Source organism: Narcine bancroftii, chromosome 4, assembly GCF_036971445.1.
Source record: "Narcine bancroftii isolate sNarBan1 chromosome 4, sNarBan1.hap1, whole genome shotgun sequence".
NCBI lineage: Eukaryota > Metazoa > Chordata > Chondrichthyes > Torpediniformes > Narcinidae > Narcine > Narcine bancroftii.
In genome coordinates, this window is record NC_091472.1 from 303557946 (window position 1) to 303577393 (window position 19448).

Genomic DNA, 19448 nt, shown 5'->3' on the forward strand with positions numbered 1-19448 from the left:
AGGGGGGACCAGCTGGGGAGTCGATCTCCACAGCCGGCAACGACAGCTGCAGAACACCTGCAGCAAGAAGAGACCACAGAAGACAATAGAAACAAGATAGAAGAGGAGGAAAGGGCAACAAAGAAACAACAGATGGTCAACCCAGAGGAAGAAGAAGAGGAAGAGTATGGTGAAATAGAGGAAGAAAAGATAGGCAAGGTAAAGGATATACTTGCTCTTATTAAAGGATACATGGAGTCATTTAAAGAATGGCAAACACAGGAATTTAAGGATTTAAGAAAAAGAATAAACAACAGAGGAGAAAATAATTAAAATGGAGATGACCTTAACAGAAATGGGAAAAAAAATGGACAAGATGGAAGAGCAGGCAGTAGCAGCAGAAATGGAGGTAGAAGACTTAAAAAAGAAATTGGAGAAATCTAATAAAAAAACTAAAGAGACACAAGAACTACTAGCTCAAAAAATAGATACAATGGAAAACCATAACAGAAGAAATAACATAAAGATAGTGGGCCTTAAGGAAGATGAAGAAGGCAAGAATATGAGGGAGTTTATAAAAGAGTGGATCCCTAAGACCCTAGGATGCCCAGAACTACAGCATGAAATGGAAATAGAAAGGGCACATAGAGTATTGGCCTCTAAACCACAACCACAACAAAAACCAAGATCTATTGTAGTAAAATTCCTAAGATATACTACAAGAGAAAAGGTACTGGAGAAGACAATGGAAAAAGTAAGAGAGGGCAACAAACCACTGGAGTATAAAGGGCAAAAAATCTTCATTTATCCAGATATAAGTTTTGAACTCCTAAAGAAGAGAAAAGAGTTCAATACAGCAAAGGCGATTTTATGGAAGAAAGGGTATAAATTTATACTAAAGCATCCAGCGGTATTGAAAATATTTATTCCAGGACAGCAAAACAGACTATTCTCGGATCCAGAAGAAGCACGAAAATTTGCAGAACAATTACAAAAATAGACTGAGGGAGGAAGACGGGTAATGAGAGTTAAAATGATCACGACTGATATGTATGTGGGTAAAGACAAAAATAGACTGAGGGATGAAGACGGGTAATGAGAGTAAAAATGATCACGATTGATATGTATGCAGGTAAAGAGGTATAAGAGTGAATAGAGACAATGAGCATACATGAATGTATCTGTACTTAGAGGAAAATATAGCTAGTATAGACAAGAATTAATAAGGGAAGGTAATGGAATAGAGAGAATAAGGAGGGAATTAAAAGAGGGACCTTTGTGACATATGAAAAGTGAAATCTTTTCTGGGGGAGGCGGGGTGGGGGTAAATAGCGGTCACTGCAAAATCAGTTGACGCTTGCGAGTGGATTCGCAAATCCAAATGGAGAGGGGAGATGTGGTTGTCCGACAAGGGATAAAGGACAACTCAGGAGGTGAAGGGGAGATTGGGGATAAATAAGATAGAAATAGGAGAATAAGGAAAATGTTAGATGTTGTAGGAATGTTGTCTTATAAAGAGTTGAAAATAAGAAAACAGAAATGGAAAAGGAGGAAAGGTAATGATGGAAAAACGGAAAGAGAAGATAAACAAAATATAAAAGGGCTACGCTGAACTATATGTCTTTAAATATTAATGGAATACATAACCAAATTAAAAGGAAGAAACTACCAAATTTAAATGAATAAATGTATTCCATTAGAAAAAATAACATATTGGTTAAGAAATAATATTGAAATATTCGAACAAGTATAGGAGCCTTACATTAAATACAATAGCGAAAACCTACCGGGGACAAACATTACCTAAGTTGATGGAAGGAGAAGGAAAGAAAAGAATGGACTCAGTAGAATTTCTGGTGTAATTTTGTTGAATGACAACATTGTCTGACTGGCTTAATGCAACCTAGATTGTATACCTAAAATGGATGAGAGGGGGGGGTGGGGGGGTGGTTTGGGAGGAAAGGGGGGGGAGAAAAAGTCACTGTATATGTGTGAAAAAGAAATAGTGTATATCATGGCTAATGTGATTTATGGTGTGAAAAAAAAAAAAAAGAGATTAATGAGAACTTTAAGGAATTTTATGAACAATTAAACCAAACTGAGAATGAGGGGAAAGAAGACCAAATAGAAGACTTTTTAGCTAAAATTGAACTTCCCAAATTGCAAGAAGAGCAGCAAACAAGCTGATAAAACCATTTGAAATAGAGGAAACATAGGATATATTAAAAAATCTGCTGAACAATAAAACGCCTGGAGAGGATGGATTCCCAATAGAATTCTATAAAACATTTAAAGAGTTATTAATTCCTCCTCTCCTGGAAGTAATGAACCAAATAGAAGAATCACAAAACTTGCCATATTCATGTAAGACAGCAATAATTACAGTAATACCAAAGACGGGGAAGGATCCACTAACACCAGCATTATATACACCAATATCTCTACTTAATTCGGATTATAAGATAATAGCAAAATTATTAGCAAACAGATTGGCCGACTGTGTACCAAAAATAGTAAAACAAGATCAAACTGGATTTATTAAGAAAGACGAACAGCAGATAATGTCTGTAAATTTATTAATTTAATTCATGCAGTTCAAGGAAATAAGATACAGAAAAAGCCTTTGACAGGGTAGAATGGAATTATTTATTCAAAGTATTACAGAGGTTCAAGCTACCAGAAAAATATATTAATTGGATTAAAGCATTATATAATGGACCATTGGCGAAGGTGCCAGTACATAGATATGTATAAAACCAATTTAAATTAAATAGGTCAACTAGGCAGGGATGTCCACCATCTCCTTTACTGTTCGCTTTAGCAATAGAACCATTGGCAGAACTGATAAGAACAGAAAATAAAATAAAAGGGATAAAAATAAAGGAGAAGGAGTATAAAATCAGTTTATTTGCAGATGACATCATAGTATACTTAACAGAACCAGAAATATCAATAAAAGAACTACATAAGAAATTGAAGGAATATGGAGAAATATCAGGGTACAAGATCAACGCAAATAAAAGTGAAGCGATGCCAATGAGTAATGCGGATTATACAGAATTTAAAAAAGAATCACCATTTAAATGGCAAACACAAGCAATCTGATACCTAGGTATTAGATTAGATCATAATTTAAGCCACCTGTACAAATTAAATTATCAGCCATTAATGAAGAAATTACAGGAAGACTTAGAATATTGGGAAGAATTATCAGTAACATTGATAGGGAGGGTAAATTGCATTAAAATGAATGTCTTCCCAAGGATACAATACTTATTTCAATCATTTCCAATTCCCTTAACAGAGAAATTCTTCAATGAGCTAAAGAAAATAATAAGGAAATTTGTATGGAAAGGGGGGAAACTGAGGATAGCGTTAGATAAATTAACAGAGTGGTACAAACAAGGTGGTTTGCAGTTACCAAACTTTAAAAATTATTATAGAGCAGCACAATTAAGGTATTTATCAGATTTTTAATCAGACAAGGGAAAAACCAGATTGGACAAAGATAGAGCAAGATAAAATAAGTGGGATGAAAAGCTGGCACGATATAAAAGCTCACCAGTACTGCATCATTTACTCAATATATGGAAGAAGATTCACTTAGAAAGGAAAAAAACAAATTACCAACTACCAAAATTATTATTGACGCAAAATCAACTAATCTCTTTTACAATAGATAACCTTTCCTTTAGAGAATGGGAGAGAAAAGGAATTAAAAGAATAGAAAATTGTTTTTTGGGAAATAATTTATTAACATTTGAACAAATGAAGTACAAATATGGAATAACTCATGGTACAATGTTTGCATACCATCAACTGAAAGCCTACTTAAAGGATAAATTGGGAAGCAGACTGAGATTACCAGAAGGAAGCAGCTTTGAATATGTGATTACAGAAACAATGATAATAAAAAGATTTATAATGAACATGTACATCAAGCTGCAAGAGAAGGAAAATGATGAAATAAGCTATAAACCCAAACAAAAGTGGGAAAAAGATTTAAACATAAAGATAAAAAATGAAATATGGGAAAAGTTATGCTCTGGAACTATGAAGAATATAATAAATTCAAGGTTATGCATGATACAGTATAATTGGTTACACAGGTTATATATCACACCCCAAAAGTTAAAAGAAAATTGGATCCAACAGTATCAGATAGATGTTTTCACTGTAAGAAGGAAATGGGAACAACAGTACATGCAATTTGGGCATGTGAGGAAATGAAAAAGTTTTGGGAAGATCTAAATCAGGTATTAAATAAAATCACAAAAAGCAACGTACCAAAAAATCCAGAAATCTTTCTTCTAAGTAATATAAAAAGTAAAGAATTAGGCCTCAAACTGAATGAAGCAGAAAAAAGATTTATTATGATAGCCTTAGCTGTAGCAAAAAAATGTATAATGTCAACTTGGAAATCAGAAGAGAGCCTGAGAATACAGCAATGGTACATGGAAATTAATAAATGTATTCTATTGGAATAACATATAATTTAAAAAATAAAGTCACATTATTTGATGAAATTTGGGAACTGTACATGGAACATAACAGAGAAGGCTTGCCTCGGACCTCCACCCCCTAAAATGATAAGAAGACAAAATTACTTGACCCAGTGTGTAAAAGTAGATGACACAATTTTCTTGTTTATTTTTTATTGTGCGATGACATTATTTAATGGCTTTATTGTATTGTATATGTTGAATGTTTAATGGGTTTGGAGGGAGGTGGGAAGGGGGGAGGGAAGGTAGGGGGGAAAAAGGGGAGAAAATCCCAGTGTGAATATTTAAGAGGGAAATGTTTATATGTATTTTGATTGATATGGTTCACAGTGTGAAAAATAAAAACATTTTTAGAAAAAGTTAAAACATCAAGTGAAATCCTCAACTCCACCTTCAGCCCCCCCCCACCCCCCTCCCCCATTTCCTCCATACTCACAGATACAATTACGTGTACTATTTTCTCTCACCATTCATGGTGAAATTGAAAAAAAGAAAGAACTGGAAGCTCATCCTAAAGCATGTCAGGATTGCAATGCAACAACTGAAGTACAGATGGACATCACAAATATTTACATTGAAGGTGACATCATCTCGAAGTTAAACCAAAGTCTTGCTTTCCTACTCAGAAACACAAAAATGTTGGAGAAACTCCACAGGTCACGCAGCATCTATAGGAGATAAAGATATACCAACGTTTCAGGCCAGAGTCCTTCCTTAAAGCATGAGCAAAAAGCAGGCTGGCAACTGAATAAAAAGGTTGGGGGGAGGGGCAGGGAGATAAGCACAGTCTAACAGGCAAAAGGCCATCATTGGACATGGATAGGACAGAAGAAAGGTAAGAGTTGATCTACAGACTTTTGTGCTTCATCCCTCAAGCAAAATGGTGACAACGAGAGAAAAGAGTTCTAATGTTCACCTTAAAATGATGGCAATGTTTGTCCACAAAAAAAAGCATCAACTCCATTGAAAGGAATAAAATGTTGAAACATTTTGAGCCAAGGCATTTCCACAAAGTAATGCACCATTTTGCTTCAAAACAGGAAAAACAAGAATGCAGCCAGCAAACTCTGCTGGAACAAAACCCAACATTGAGGCTTGGAGTGGTAGCTTCAGTTGTCTTGACTGTATCACCTCAAAACTAATATAACATCTGGAAAACTACTGGGGCGAGGAAGGTATACAGATATTTTTCATGCAATATCTAAATAATAGTGATAACCACAAAAAATCCAACAATTATTTGTCACGCATCTCACAAACATTTCAATCAGCACGGAAAATAGTTTATTGGTTCTCATTATCCACCATATCAACAACACCTTGCCTCGTTCTAGAAGACGTGCCCCACTACATGATCAGTTTCAAAATCGGGTCCCGAAGCACAACTTTGACTGATGTTGCTTGACAAGTCGAGTAGATTGTTCAAACTAAAAAACCCTTGCCAATAAACCCAATGTTGTTTTTAATAATAGCATTACTGTTACAGCATATACCATTAAAAGTCTTCCATTAGACCAGTACAAGGGAATCCAATTCAATAAAAACATTTCATCAAGATGTTCAATTGGACCCCTAATTTATATTCAAGTGTCAGGGTATTGAGCACATGGGGCTAATGGCGGTACTCGGAGATTTGACCACTGTGGTTGTACTCCACAGAGCCCAGCGGCACATCATCACCCTGACCTAGTTGAGAATCAGTGTCACAATTTGACTGAAATTCCCAACCTGAAGATAAAGGGAAAATATTTTGATTTTAACCTTTTGTGTTTAATGTGTAAGAACTTTCATTCTTATCATTTACATCTGTTACAAAGGTTGCAATTGAATATTACAAGAATTTTAAAACGCTGAAAATTTAACATATGAAGCCAAATTCCCAGGGTAACTCCTGTCAAAGGCTATGAGAACATTCGGAGGTGGGCCCCATCAGCAGAGGTCAATGGGCATGTGAAGTATTACAGTAAAAGTCTCAAAATCTGGACTGCTCAGGGATTGGGTTGCTCCAGATTTTCAAGTGTGCAGCTTGAAGAAGTTGCACACAAAAGATAACCATCAAGATGAAGACCCCATTAGGATTATTCTTTCTCTCGAGATGTCTACATCACATTCCTTCAAGTACTGAATTCTGCAAGTTTTCAACTCCAGTTTTAGTGTTTCACCACAGGAGCAAGTTACAGGTCATATATGTGTTATTTACACCAACATTGAAAACACCTTGTACCTGATAATCACATTTTCCCCACCAATCAATAGGTAGCACTTCTCCCACAATCCCAATTTCTGTTTTAGCTACGCTCCAAACTCCACTTAATTCTTGGTGCATGCTTTGGTTCCTTGGAACCATATTCTGAGCAGTCAGGTTAAGGACCTAACAAAGGGAATCATGGTTTTGCTTTTGTGGTTATTCATTCCATCCCCAGGTCATATTGAAATGGTCAGATTGACATTAGATCAGGAAGATGATGGGGATGACATCCACATATGGAGAAATTCTGATACTCTGCCTCAGAGAATCTGAAATGTTACTAGTGAGAATCATAGCATTGTACATTTCCTTAAAGTCCAAGATATTCCATTTCCCCATAATAAAGTAGAATTCAGCTGAAGAACTCTTGTTCTGGAGTAAAATTCCTCTCAAAAGGAACAGATAGATTTAGTCAGTTTGTTCGAAGTTAATCTGAAGGACAGAGGTCTTTGCATAGGTTCATCTTGAACAGCTGCATAACGGGACTCTGTGCTCTCTGAGCAGCTCCCACGGTTACCAACAAAGAAATATCAACTGCTTTTGGAAAATTATTAACTCCGTGAAGAATGTACTTTGGATAACTTGAAGCTTGCCAATCTTCCAGGATACACAGCAGTCCACACTGAAGGTTGCATTTTGCAAGGTGCAAGGGCACATGCCAAGGGATACACAGAAAGTTAGTGCAGGCTCTAAGGTAATGTGAGAAGAGGCTGCAACTATTCAACACTGAAACCTAGTAAATAAAAACTGCCTAACATTTCAGTGATAAAAAGTGAAAGAAAAAAAAATGTCACATTGCATATCCTTAGAACATTTTCATTTTATCAATTGTGACAAATTATGTCCTGTATTAAAATTTCATTCACAGAGTTTGCCAATTTTTTTTTTGCAAAAACAAATAACAGTACACAATGCTGGAACTTGAGTTGCATCTGTGAAGGGGAAACAACACTTTCAGAGCTGACCTCCAGTGACAGATAATTAAAGACTTCCCCATTCTACTCAACAAACAAGACCCCAAGTGCTGGAGAGCCTAGGGACTTTCCATTATCATTTTGAAGGTATTTATTTATGACTTTTTAAAAAAAAATCAAGATTCAATTTATTATTATCGTAGTAATAAAACAGTGTCCTCTTACATGAAATTTCTTTTTGCCTGCTGCAAGGGAGACAGATTTGCCACCAGCAGGAATTCAGTTTATGGACTGTTCTCAGGAACAAAACACATAGAACATGGAAACCCTTGATCCTGACCAGGGAATTGCTCCTCTCAGAGGATTACTCTAAAATGTATGGAGCCTGATAGGTCCAACTGTCCACAATTCTGAATTACAAAGTCAAATCCTCAAAATAAAATTGAATACAAGCAATTAAATATAACGTTTGAACCAAAAAAATGCTTAATTACAAATGATTAAAACTTTGTAAAATGAAAACCATTCAAAACTCATTCCATTCGAAAATTTTACAAATTTGTTTTGCTTAGACAATCAAAAATGTCTTTAAAGGCTTTAAAAATCTGACTAATAACTAAACCAATTAAAATTTCTTTAAAGATTAAGTTGCAATCCATAAATCCATCTAGAGCAGCAATAGATTTAAAATTTAGAAAATACTGTAATACAATAGCAAACGTGCAAAAGACACATGAAACTGCGTAGTCCTGATCTTATGGAATTACAGTTGAATTTTGGTCTTCATTCTCGACTGATTAAAAAAAAACAATGTACAAGACCAGAATCAGTTGTTTATCTTTTATAATTTGACAATAAACTTATTCCTTTGGAAAGTTTATTGCTTAAATAATCCATTGGAATGTTACATTAATATTGCACCATAGTTTACCAGACCTTTGACAATACAGTGAAACTTTAATGAATGACATTTGAATCTGGAAAACTGTATCTAAAATATCAGAGTGAAGATATCAATGACTAAATTAAGATTTGCAACTTTGAAAATGATCCATGGATGACTAGAAAAGTTGCAACTATAGAACATCAAACAAAATAGATTTTTCAAAGTTACCAATCAATGGTACCATCCAATTATAGAACATTGTAGCACAGTTAAGAGACTCTTTGGCCCTTAATATTGTAACAACCTATGAAAACCTACTCCACAACAATCTAATTTTCCTTCCATCGTGCCCATAACCCTTTATTTTTCTTCAATCTCTGTGCCTCCTCTTTGATCCATTAAAAGTCATGCATTTATCAATTCTCCAACATAGATGTCTCTTTGTACCTGTAAAAAAAAAATCTTGACGGATTGGCACAATGATCTAATTTAAATGGTGGCAAATGAAAGCCTTTATTGTGAATAATTTTAAGCCACAAAGAGGAAATAATCCTGTTTCTCTTAAATTTGGATTCATTTATGCAAACAGATGGTGCCTTTCAATGACGATGAAGTAAAATGTTCACATTTGCCTGCCCTGAGGTTTGATGGATTTCCAAACTTTCTCAAAGTTGGACGTTACCCATCCACTGCCAATCACTCAAAGAGAACAGTAAACATCAAATAGAATGTGCAAGTTGAAAGAGAGAGAAAGAACAAATCAAGGATAGATTATTGTAGACCTGGGATGTATTCCACAAAGCAGCAGCTCCATTAAGCATTTACATTTTTCAGTTTAAGTAAAATAAATTCTGGTATCAAACATACAGATGCACAGCTATTCATCGTTATCCACAAGCATTAGGATTTTTCTTTGCCCATGCTAGAACATGTTTTGCTCTGAAGTGTCACGAAGGATACATTTTTCTTAAAATATTTTCTTTTTCCATGAACAAACATTAAAATCTACTCATCAGTACTGGAACCACAATGAAATTTACATGGCACTGGTTATTAACTTTACCTACAACTTGCACAGTACATTTTGCAAACAGAATAACTAAAGGACTAATAAATTACGCATTAAATGCACTTGTTTGTTATTTGACGTTCACCCTAATTGTGAACTGCAAACCCTATGTCCTGGAGAGTGTTTTGGAACTAAGACTTGAGGGTACAGGTTCCATGAAAGTGCTGACACAGATGGACAGGGTGAAGGTGATGTTTGGTATACTTGCTTTAATGGCACATGGGAATGGGTATAAGCGCAGGGTCATCATGTTACAACTGTGCAGGGTGTTGATGAGACTGCACGGAGCATTGTGCACACTTTTGATCAATCAGCCAAAGGAAAGTTATTAATTTGGAAAGGTTGCAGAAAAGATTTACAAGGATGTTGCTGGGACTGATGGGTTTCAGTTATAAGGAGGCTGGATAGGCTGCGGCTTGTCTCCTTGGACCAGAAGAGGCCAAGGAGGAAACCTGAAAGATTTATAACATGAGCATAGACAAGATAAATAGCCACAAGTTTTTCCCAGGATAGGGGAATCTAAAACTAAAGGGCACAAATTTAAGGTGCAAGGGGAAAGATTTTAAAAAGACCTGAAGGGCATCTTCTTCAGGCAGAAGGTGGCAGATATATGGAAGAAGGAAGTGGTAGAAGCAGGGACAATTGGAACATTCAAAAGACATTTGAACAGGTAAACATAAGAAAGATTATGAGGGATATGGGCTGAACATAGACCAATGGAACTAGTGCAGTCAACATAGACAAGATGGTCCAAAGGGTCTGTTTCCATGGTGTACATCTCTATAATGTTATTGCTTGTTATATTAATTTCTTTGCTCAATTTCATATTGGATACACACGAGAGACTACAGATGCTGGTTTCTGGAGCAAAACAATCTGCTGAAGTAACTCTGGGTCAAGCAGCATCAGTGGGGGGGTGGGGGGTGGGGGAAGAAGAATTGACACTGTTCCAGGTAGAACCCTGCATCAAAACCGAGAGAACAGAGGGGAGATAACTAATTTAATGAGGACAGGGAGGTAGGGGCTTGATTGCGACCAGTGGAGGATTGATGAATCAGGGAGGAGTGAACGATGATAGACTGATTCAATCATTCCTCCATTCCCACCAATTGCCCCCTTGGCATCTACATTTATGACTGCAGGAGGTGTTCTACCTGCACCCACACCTCCTCCCTCAGGAGCATTCAGGGCCCCAAACAGACCGTCCAAGTAAAGCAATGCTTAGTGTGTGAATCTGCAGGTTCACAATCCGGTGCTCCTATTGTGATCTCCTCTACATCGGAGAGACTGGAACATCACTATCTTGAGCACTTAGGTTCTGTCCACTGCAATAGCAGGGATCTTCCAGTGCCCCTCTATTTCAATTCCCCACCCCATTCCCTTGCCAACATTTCCGTCCATGGTCTCATGCACTGCCAGATTAAGACAACCCACAAATTGGAGGAACAACTCCTCGTATTCCGTGTGGGCACCCTCCAACTGGATGGCATTAACAAAGATTTTTCTGAATGTGATAGAACACTGTATCACAATCACTGTACAGGTTGCCCCACCCCTGATACTGTAGCTCCTCCTTTTCAGGATTCCTAATAAAGGCGATATCCGCCCAATCCCCTCCCTCAGGACTGCCTTGGAATTGGACCAACAGCATGCAAGATATGACTAAGTTTATAGAGATTAAAGCCTATGAATCTCCGCCCAATCTCCTCCCTCAGGACTGCCTTGGAATTGGACCAACAGCATGCAAGATATGACTAAGTTTATAGAGATTAAAGCCTATGAATCTCCGCCCAATCCCCTCCCTCAGGACTGCCTTGGAATTGGACCAACAGCATGCAAGATATGACTAAGTTTATAGAGATTAAAGCCTATGAATCTCAACTTATGGGCTGTCGGCTGTGATCGACAATTTAAATCGCTATATCTACATGCCATAGACAAGGCTATTCGAGCGGAGAAGCACTGCCCCAAGGATCCAGAGGCCTCCGTAAAATTCGATCAATGACTGCACTGCCTGAACACTTTCATGAAGTGACACAACTTTTGGGAAGAGGTTGCTAACAGAGGTCGGCCACTGCGTTTTCCAAATGATTATGGACTGAGACTTTCTCGGCCGCTGTACTGCAAAAGCAGTATCTGACACCGAAGAACGTAATCTATGCCCTCCTGGGCAGCCGTGGACAAGCACCTGGTGAGTCTGTTGTCGAATACATTTGAGCTTGTAGCTGCACCAACATTGCGGCAGCTGTCTACCAGGAGGAGCTGATCAGGGTCACGTGTGTGGCCGGTGTCAGGTCTGATCATATCAGACAAAGGCTCTTGGAGAAAGGCAAAAACCCTGCAGGAAGTGACCAATCTCGCCAAAGCACCTAGAGACGGCCCAGCTGAATGCTACCACTCGGGGAGTGGGTTATTGTGATGAAAGGTCCCAATCAGCAGCTGCCATCGCCAAGCACCCGAAAGGCTGTTGCTACAGTCAAAGCACCTGTGAAAGAAGCGCGACCTGTTCCAGCTGGGGAGGTAAAGGACACTGCGCAAGGGTATGTAGGTCCAGACCTTCCCCCCCTTACAGCGTCACGTGCAAACAGTGACCGCCGCCATCTTGGACCACATCACTTCTGGCACCATTTTTGGTCACAGAAAGCAGCATGGCGAGGGCCCAAGCATGACGGCTAGGGTCAACGTCAGTTCCAACGGCAACCGGATGCAAATCGTGGGGGAAGCTCTCTTCGTCTTCCATCTTGGAAGTCGCTGACGCGCACACATAGTAGCAGCAAGTCAGACAACAAATTGACTTGCATCCATCGTTCTAGACCAGAGAAGCCCACATCAATTACCAAGGTCCACCATGGACATTGAGGTAAACAGCTGCATTACAAACTGCTTGTTTGACACAGGAAGCACTGAAACCTTCATACACATGGTTACTGTACCACAATGCTCCCTCTCAGTGACCCCAGTGTAAAATCTTGCTGGCCTCCAAGTCCCATTCGACCGAAATCCGAGGAAGCTGCATAGAAACGCTAACTGTGAGTGGCACCAAGTACAGGAATTTTAAATTGCTTGTGATGCCACATCTCTGTGCACCAGTCATACTGGGGCTCGACTTCCAGTGTCAACTTAAAAGTGTTCTGATGGAATATGATAGGCCCTACCCACTTCCTCACTGTCCATAATAACCAACTTCTGAAACACCCATCTGTCTCCCCGAACGCAACCAGAACACCACCCACTTCTCACAACCTGTGATCTTCTCAGGTCCCACTACCCCCCTTTCAAAAACCCCACCCTCAACTGTAGGTCTATGGCAATGAAGAGTAGGTGATACAGTCCCAGGGACAGAGCCTTTATCAAGGCTGAGATTAAGCAACTTCTGGCAGAGGGCATCACAGAACCCAGCACCAGCCCCTGGAGAGCACATGGTAAAAGCAGAGAGAAGCACAGGATGGACATATACTACAGACAGACCATCAATCAGTTTATTCTCTTGGTCGCCTACCCCTTCCCCCTCATAGCCAACATGGTGAACGAGATTGCCCAATACCGGGTCTTTTCCACCATCGACCTCCCGGAGAACAGCCCATACATGGCGTTCGAGGTGAATGGCCGCCTCTACCATTTCCTCAGGGTCCCCTTTGGATTCACGAACAGCATTTCAGTCTTCCAGAGGGAGATGGACCAAATGGTGGATGACCACCAACTGAAAGCCACATTCCCCTACTTGGACAAAATGACTATCTGTGGCCATGACCTGCAGGTCCACAGGGCTAACCAGCAAAAATTCCCTCAGACAGCAAAAGCCCTAAATCTCACATATAATAAGAAGAAATGAGTGTTCTGCACTTCACATCTGGCTATACTAGGGAGCGTGGTGGAAAATGGAGAAATTGGACCCGACCCTGAGTGTATGTGGGCCCTGCTGGAGCTCCCACTCCCCCATAACCTCAAGGCCCAGAAAAGGTGCCTGAGGTTCTTTTCATACTATGCATAATGGGTCTCAAATAATGTAGTCAAAGCCCACCCCCTGGTAAAAACAACTACTTTTGCCCCGTCGGCAGAAGCCCAAGCGGCCTTCACTTGCATCAAAGGCAACATTGCCTAGGCGGCAATGCATGCCGTAGACGAATCCATCCCATTCCAGGTGGACAGCGAAATGTCCGACTTCACCCTGGCTACCACGCTGAACCAGGCAGGCAAGCCAGTTGCATTATTTTTTTCACGTACCTTCCAGGGCCCTGAACCTCAGCATTCAACCATTGAGAAAGAGGCCTAGGTCATAGTGGAAGTTGTGTGATGTTGGAGGCACTACCTGGCCAGCAAACCATTCACCCTGCTGACTGACCAACGTGCAGTCACATTTATGTTTAACAACAAACAGTGGGGGAAAATTAATAATGACAAGATCCTGAGGGGGAGAATTGAACTGTCCACCTACAACTACAAAATCTTCTACCAGCCCAGGAAGCTCAACGAGCCTCCCAATGCCCTGTCCCAGGGTACCTGTGCCAATGCGCAAGCAGATCATCTTCAAACACTACACACCAACCTCTGCCACTCCAGGGACACCTGAACAATTTTATTTTTGACTGAGGACAGGACTGAACCTACTGTGGGGGATTTGACAGCTACTAGGAGCTGTAGTAGCACTGGGCTACCACTTGGGGACTTTGACAACTGTCAAATCACGAGAACCACACGCTGGAAGTCCATGGGCTTGCAGAAGAGCAAACCTGCAGCTGTTCACCTCTCTCCACCAATGGGGGGAGCTGGAGGCACGCACGAGGCAGTTTAAAAACCCCAGCACGCTGGTTTTTGAAGAGGTTGGTCGGTGGATTGGACTGCAGCAATCAGTCAGTCTGATGGTGAGTGCTCACCCAGTAGCTTCAGCAAGCCACATGCTGAGTTGCTTTGTACACGGGTGCAAGCACTGCTGCCTGGAGCTGTATGTCTGTAGCTCACCCAATAGTTTCAGTGGGAAAAGGAAGACTGAGCTACTTTGTCCATGGGTGTCAATTCTGTTGTCTCCAAACTGAACTCTGATACGCAGGGTGTGTGCAGGACTGACCAGTGCTTCTCCTGTTCTCTTTGAAGAGGACTTTGTGTGATAGGAGTCATGGGACCGCTCATGCCAGGGTGTCCAAAGGAGAGGACTTGTGTGACAGAAGGTCACTTGTTAACCCTGAAGGAGGAGTGAACCTCATATAGTGACCAGGAGGCCAGTGTGAAAATTCCCTGGGTGAAGGAAGTAAAGGTGGTTGTGGTCACATTTGAAACTCAAGCTAGTCTCATGTGCCCCTGACAGGGTTGAAAGTCTATAGGGATCATGATTATGTGGATACAGCCTCAAACTAAAAGACCAGTGGGCAAGGAAACAAATAATCCCAAGCCTGGACACCAGATCCATGAGCTTTTCCTCTTGACGAGACTGACGTGGATGTTTTGTTTTGGGAATTTTGGTGATTTTTTGGGGCATTTCAGCCTGGACTGTAATGGTCTGGAATTTCCCCCCCCCCACATATGCTGTTTGATTCTGTTGTTTATACAAAGCTGCCTTGAAGGCTGGTGTTCGAGTATTAGATTTAATCTAGTGTTAGGTTTAAGCTATTGTTAGCTTGTTAATAAGTTTTGTGTTAAACTTAACCCATTTGTGTGAGTACCTCCCAATTGCTGCTGGGGAGGGTAACACACCAGGCTTTATCACTTTGTGAAACCCGCAACCTCCCTTACTCGGTTGAGGACATCAAGGAGCTGACCCACACCTGCCAGTCTACGCAGAGTTCAAGCTGCACTTCTACTGGCCGGAAAAAAGCTCACCTGATCAAGGCCACCTGCTCCTTCGAAAGTCTAAGCATGGACTTCAAGGGCTCCCTCCCCTCCGTGAACCGGAACATGTATTTTCTCAACATTGTTGATAAATATTCACAATTCCCATTCGCCATCCCTTGCCCAGCATATACATACACACACACACACACACACACACACACACACACACACTTGGGCATAGTGGGGTTTAAGACAGTTAAGTAAGAAATGTTATGTTATTAATAGTAATAAAAAATATTATTTTGAATCATGAAAGACACAGGTTATCAACCAAGTACACCATAACCATTATATGTCCAGCAGAGAGATACAGGACAAATTAAATATGAATTAGAGCCATATAAATATAGAAAAAAGGTGCAGGGGTAGGCCATTTGGTCCTTCAAACCTACACTGCCATTCATTTTCATTATGGCTGATCATCATCTCAGTACCTGCCTTCTCCCCCATACCCCCTGATCCCCTTAGCCATTAGGGCCAAATCTAACTCCCTCTTAAATGTAGATAAGGAACCAGCTTCAACCACTTCCTGTGGCAAATAATTTCACAGATTCACCATTCTGAGAGAAAAATTCTCATCTCAGTCCTAAAAGACTTCCCCCTTATCCTTAAACTGTGACCCCTGGTTCTGGTTTTTCCCAATAATGGGAACAACCTTTCTGCATCTAGCCTGTCCAATCCTTTAAGAATTTTATACGTTTCTATAATATCCCCCCTCAATCTTCTAAATTCCAGCGAGTACAAGCTGAGTCAGCCCAGCCTTTCTTCAGATGCAAGTTCTGCCATCCCTGGTATCAATCTAGTGAATCTTCTTTGGCAAGGATGTCTTTTCTCAGATAAGGAGACCAAAACTGTACACAATTCTCCAGGTGTGGTCTCACCAAGGCCTTGTACAGCTGCAGTAGAACCTCTTTGGACCTGTACTTGAATCATCTTGTTATGAATGCCAACATACCATTCACTTTCCTCACTGCCTGCTATACCTGCATGCCCACTTTCAATGACTGGTGCACAGCAACACCCAAGTCTCGTTGCATCTCTCCTTTTCCTAATCAGACACCATTTAAGTAATAATTTGCTCTCCTGTTCTTGCCTCCAAAGTGGATAACCTCACATTTATCCACATTATATTGCACCTGCCATGCATTTGCCCACTCGCCTAGCATGTCCAAGTCACCCTGCAGCCTCTACACAGCTAACCCTGCCACCCAGCTTCGTGTCATGTGCAAACTTGGAGATGCTGCTTTCTATTCCCTCATCTAAGTCATTGATTTATTTTGTAAATAACTGGAGTCCTAGCACTGAGCCTTGTGGTTCCCCATTTGTCACTTCCTGTCATTCTCAAAAGAACCTGTTTATTCCTACTCTTTTCTTCCTGTCTGTTAACCAATTCTCTATCCACCTCAATACCATACCTCCTATACAGTGTGCTTTAAGTTTGTACATTAATCTCCTGTGCGGGACCTATCAAAAGCCTTCTGAAAGTCCAGATATATCACATCCAATGGCTTTCCCTTATCCATTCTACAAGATTCATCAGACGTGATTTTCCCTTCGTAAAAACATGCTGACTCTGTCCGATGATATCACTACTTTACAAATGTGCTGCAATTGCATCTTTAATAAATGACTCTAGCATTTTCCCCACTACCAATGGTCTATAATTTCCTGTTTTCTCTCTTTTGAACGTGCATCAGTCTGACACTCTATAAACTAAAAAAGGTGCGATTTTGATTAATTTCATTGTATCTTCTGCTTTGTTGCAAGAGATGTTGAAAAGGATTGTCAGAAAAATTTGACCAACCACTTTTTATGCCACACACTTCTTAACCAGTCCTTCAAGATGGAGGATGACTTGATTCCACTCCAGATATGTATTTTCTGAGAGGGGTCAATGTGGGAAATGCAGCTGATACTCGGATTATAAAGGTGATGTCTGACAATGGTAGACGAATGCATAGTTTAAGAGGTGCTGACCACCCTCTGCCTTTACAGTCAGGGTTTCTATGTGTTCACAATGCATAGATTTCAGGCTTTCAATACATCCCAAATGCTCCTCCTTTACTTGAGCTGTCAAAAGCAAGGTGATTCCAGTAGTCAAAGGTGTTGTTTTTCTTCAGGAAGCTTTAAGCACATCCTTGCATCTCGTCTTTTGTCAGCTTGGTAATCTCTTTCCACAGTAGAGTTCAGAGAATCTTTTTCAGGAAGGTGTTTGGAATTCAAATTCTCCAGTAGAACCAGAATATCATTGGGGATTCAATGCAATAGTGATGTAGTAGGAAACCATAGAATACTGTCACAGAAACAGGTCCTTCAGCCCATCAAGTCCATACTCATGAGTTCCACCTAGTCCCATTGACCTGCACTCAGATCATAGCCCTCCTTACCATTCCCATTCAGTACCCACCTAAAATAATTTTGAAATTTGAAATTGAACCCACATACACCATAAAGGTAAAGGTTCCATTATTGTCACATTTAGAATGCAACATCCATGAAATTCTTTGTCTACTGTAAGGCAGAAAGAGAGCCACTACTTTGTCCAGCGCCCCTCACAGAACCCTACGGCACCTGGTGTTCCTAGGCGGTCTCCCCTCCAAGTTCTGAACAATCCTGAGCCTGCTTAGCTTCTGAGATCAGACAATCTCAGGCCTATTCGGGCTATTAGGTACTGATTTTCTGGCACCTTCTTGCTGCCAGTTTACATACCACCCTCTGAATGAAGTTGTCCCCCGCCAATGATCCACTTAAAATTTGACCTTTCACCCTTAACCCACGTCCTCTGGTTCTTGCCTCACCCAATCTCAGTGCTTGCAGGTATCCCTCATAACGTTGTACACCTCTACAAAATATCCCCTTATTCCCCAACACTACAGAGAATAAAGTCCTAACTTATTTAACCTTTCCCTGTAACTCAGCTCCTCAAGTCCTGGCTCCCTCTTGTAAATTTTCTTTCAGTTATATCACCACAATTACCAATCTTAACTTCTTCAGTTATTCAGCCAGAGTACCAAGTGTCCTATTTTTTGATTAACTGTTTTCCAGTACTTCACCAAGTTCTAAACAAATAGATCAATGAACCAATGTTTCAGAAGAACTTTTCAACCTCCTGACCTTTGTTCAAATCAAAACACAGATGTAACTATATCTTTAAAAAAAGCCACAACTTCTTGTGTCACAAATTCCATTACTATATCAATTCCCCAGATGACTTAATTTCTGCAACAATTTCACAACAATCCTGCCTACTTCTGAAGTCAACAATGTTCTGACTAGAATCGGACTTCCACTTTTCACAGCTTCCTTCTTCTGATCAAATAAAACAGCTAAACCTTTTGGGAGTTACCATGAAATTAAAGGATTTTTCTGAATTGGAATAGTTTACCATTTCAGATAATAATTAGTTCCTTAATCACATTATTTCACAAAATCTGTCAAGCTTCTGGCTTCTACGGTTTCAAATTTTATGTTGTCAAAGATTGAGGTGATGAAATATCATTATCTGAAGTCAACTAGTTTGATAAAGTGGTTAAGGTGGAATGGAACTTTATTTTAATCGATAGGTGGAGAATGATCTTCTTGAGAGGAGTCTGTCTCAGAAGTGGCGAGCTTTGAAACAAGAGGAAAATCAAACTGCAGTCCAACAAATGTTGCAAGAGGTCAGCAAAGGTACTAAAAAGAATCACTCTTGCCATGCAGTGATGCTCAGTAAATCTAACTTACTGAAATGTTCATTTAAGCAAATAGAAAGATTAGAGAACAGTTAACAATTAAGTATGTCTTGCAATGAACTAGTGCTGGACCTCACTATCATTGATCAACTATCTGGCAAAAGCTGGAAAGCAGAATTAACATGGTCCATTTTTGGTTAGCATGGGCACAATGGGCTGAATAGCCACCTTCTGTGCCATGCACTTCGACAATAGTGTACTGACAATAACCACACCAGCAGTGCGAGTATAAGACAGCTTTAATAAACTAATATGTACCCTAAGAGGTCTTGTCTCTCTGCAAGACAAACCTG

The 19448-nt window shown here is 40.1% G+C and overlaps 1 protein-coding gene across 12 annotated transcripts in view; it reads right to left on the reverse strand.

The window, feature by feature from the left end:
• LOC138762192 (WAS/WASL-interacting protein family member 1-like) overlaps window positions 1–19448 on the reverse strand; it is a 139390-nt gene that overhangs the window by 46950 nt on the left and 72992 nt on the right. The gene's annotated exons all lie outside the window — the stretch shown is intronic.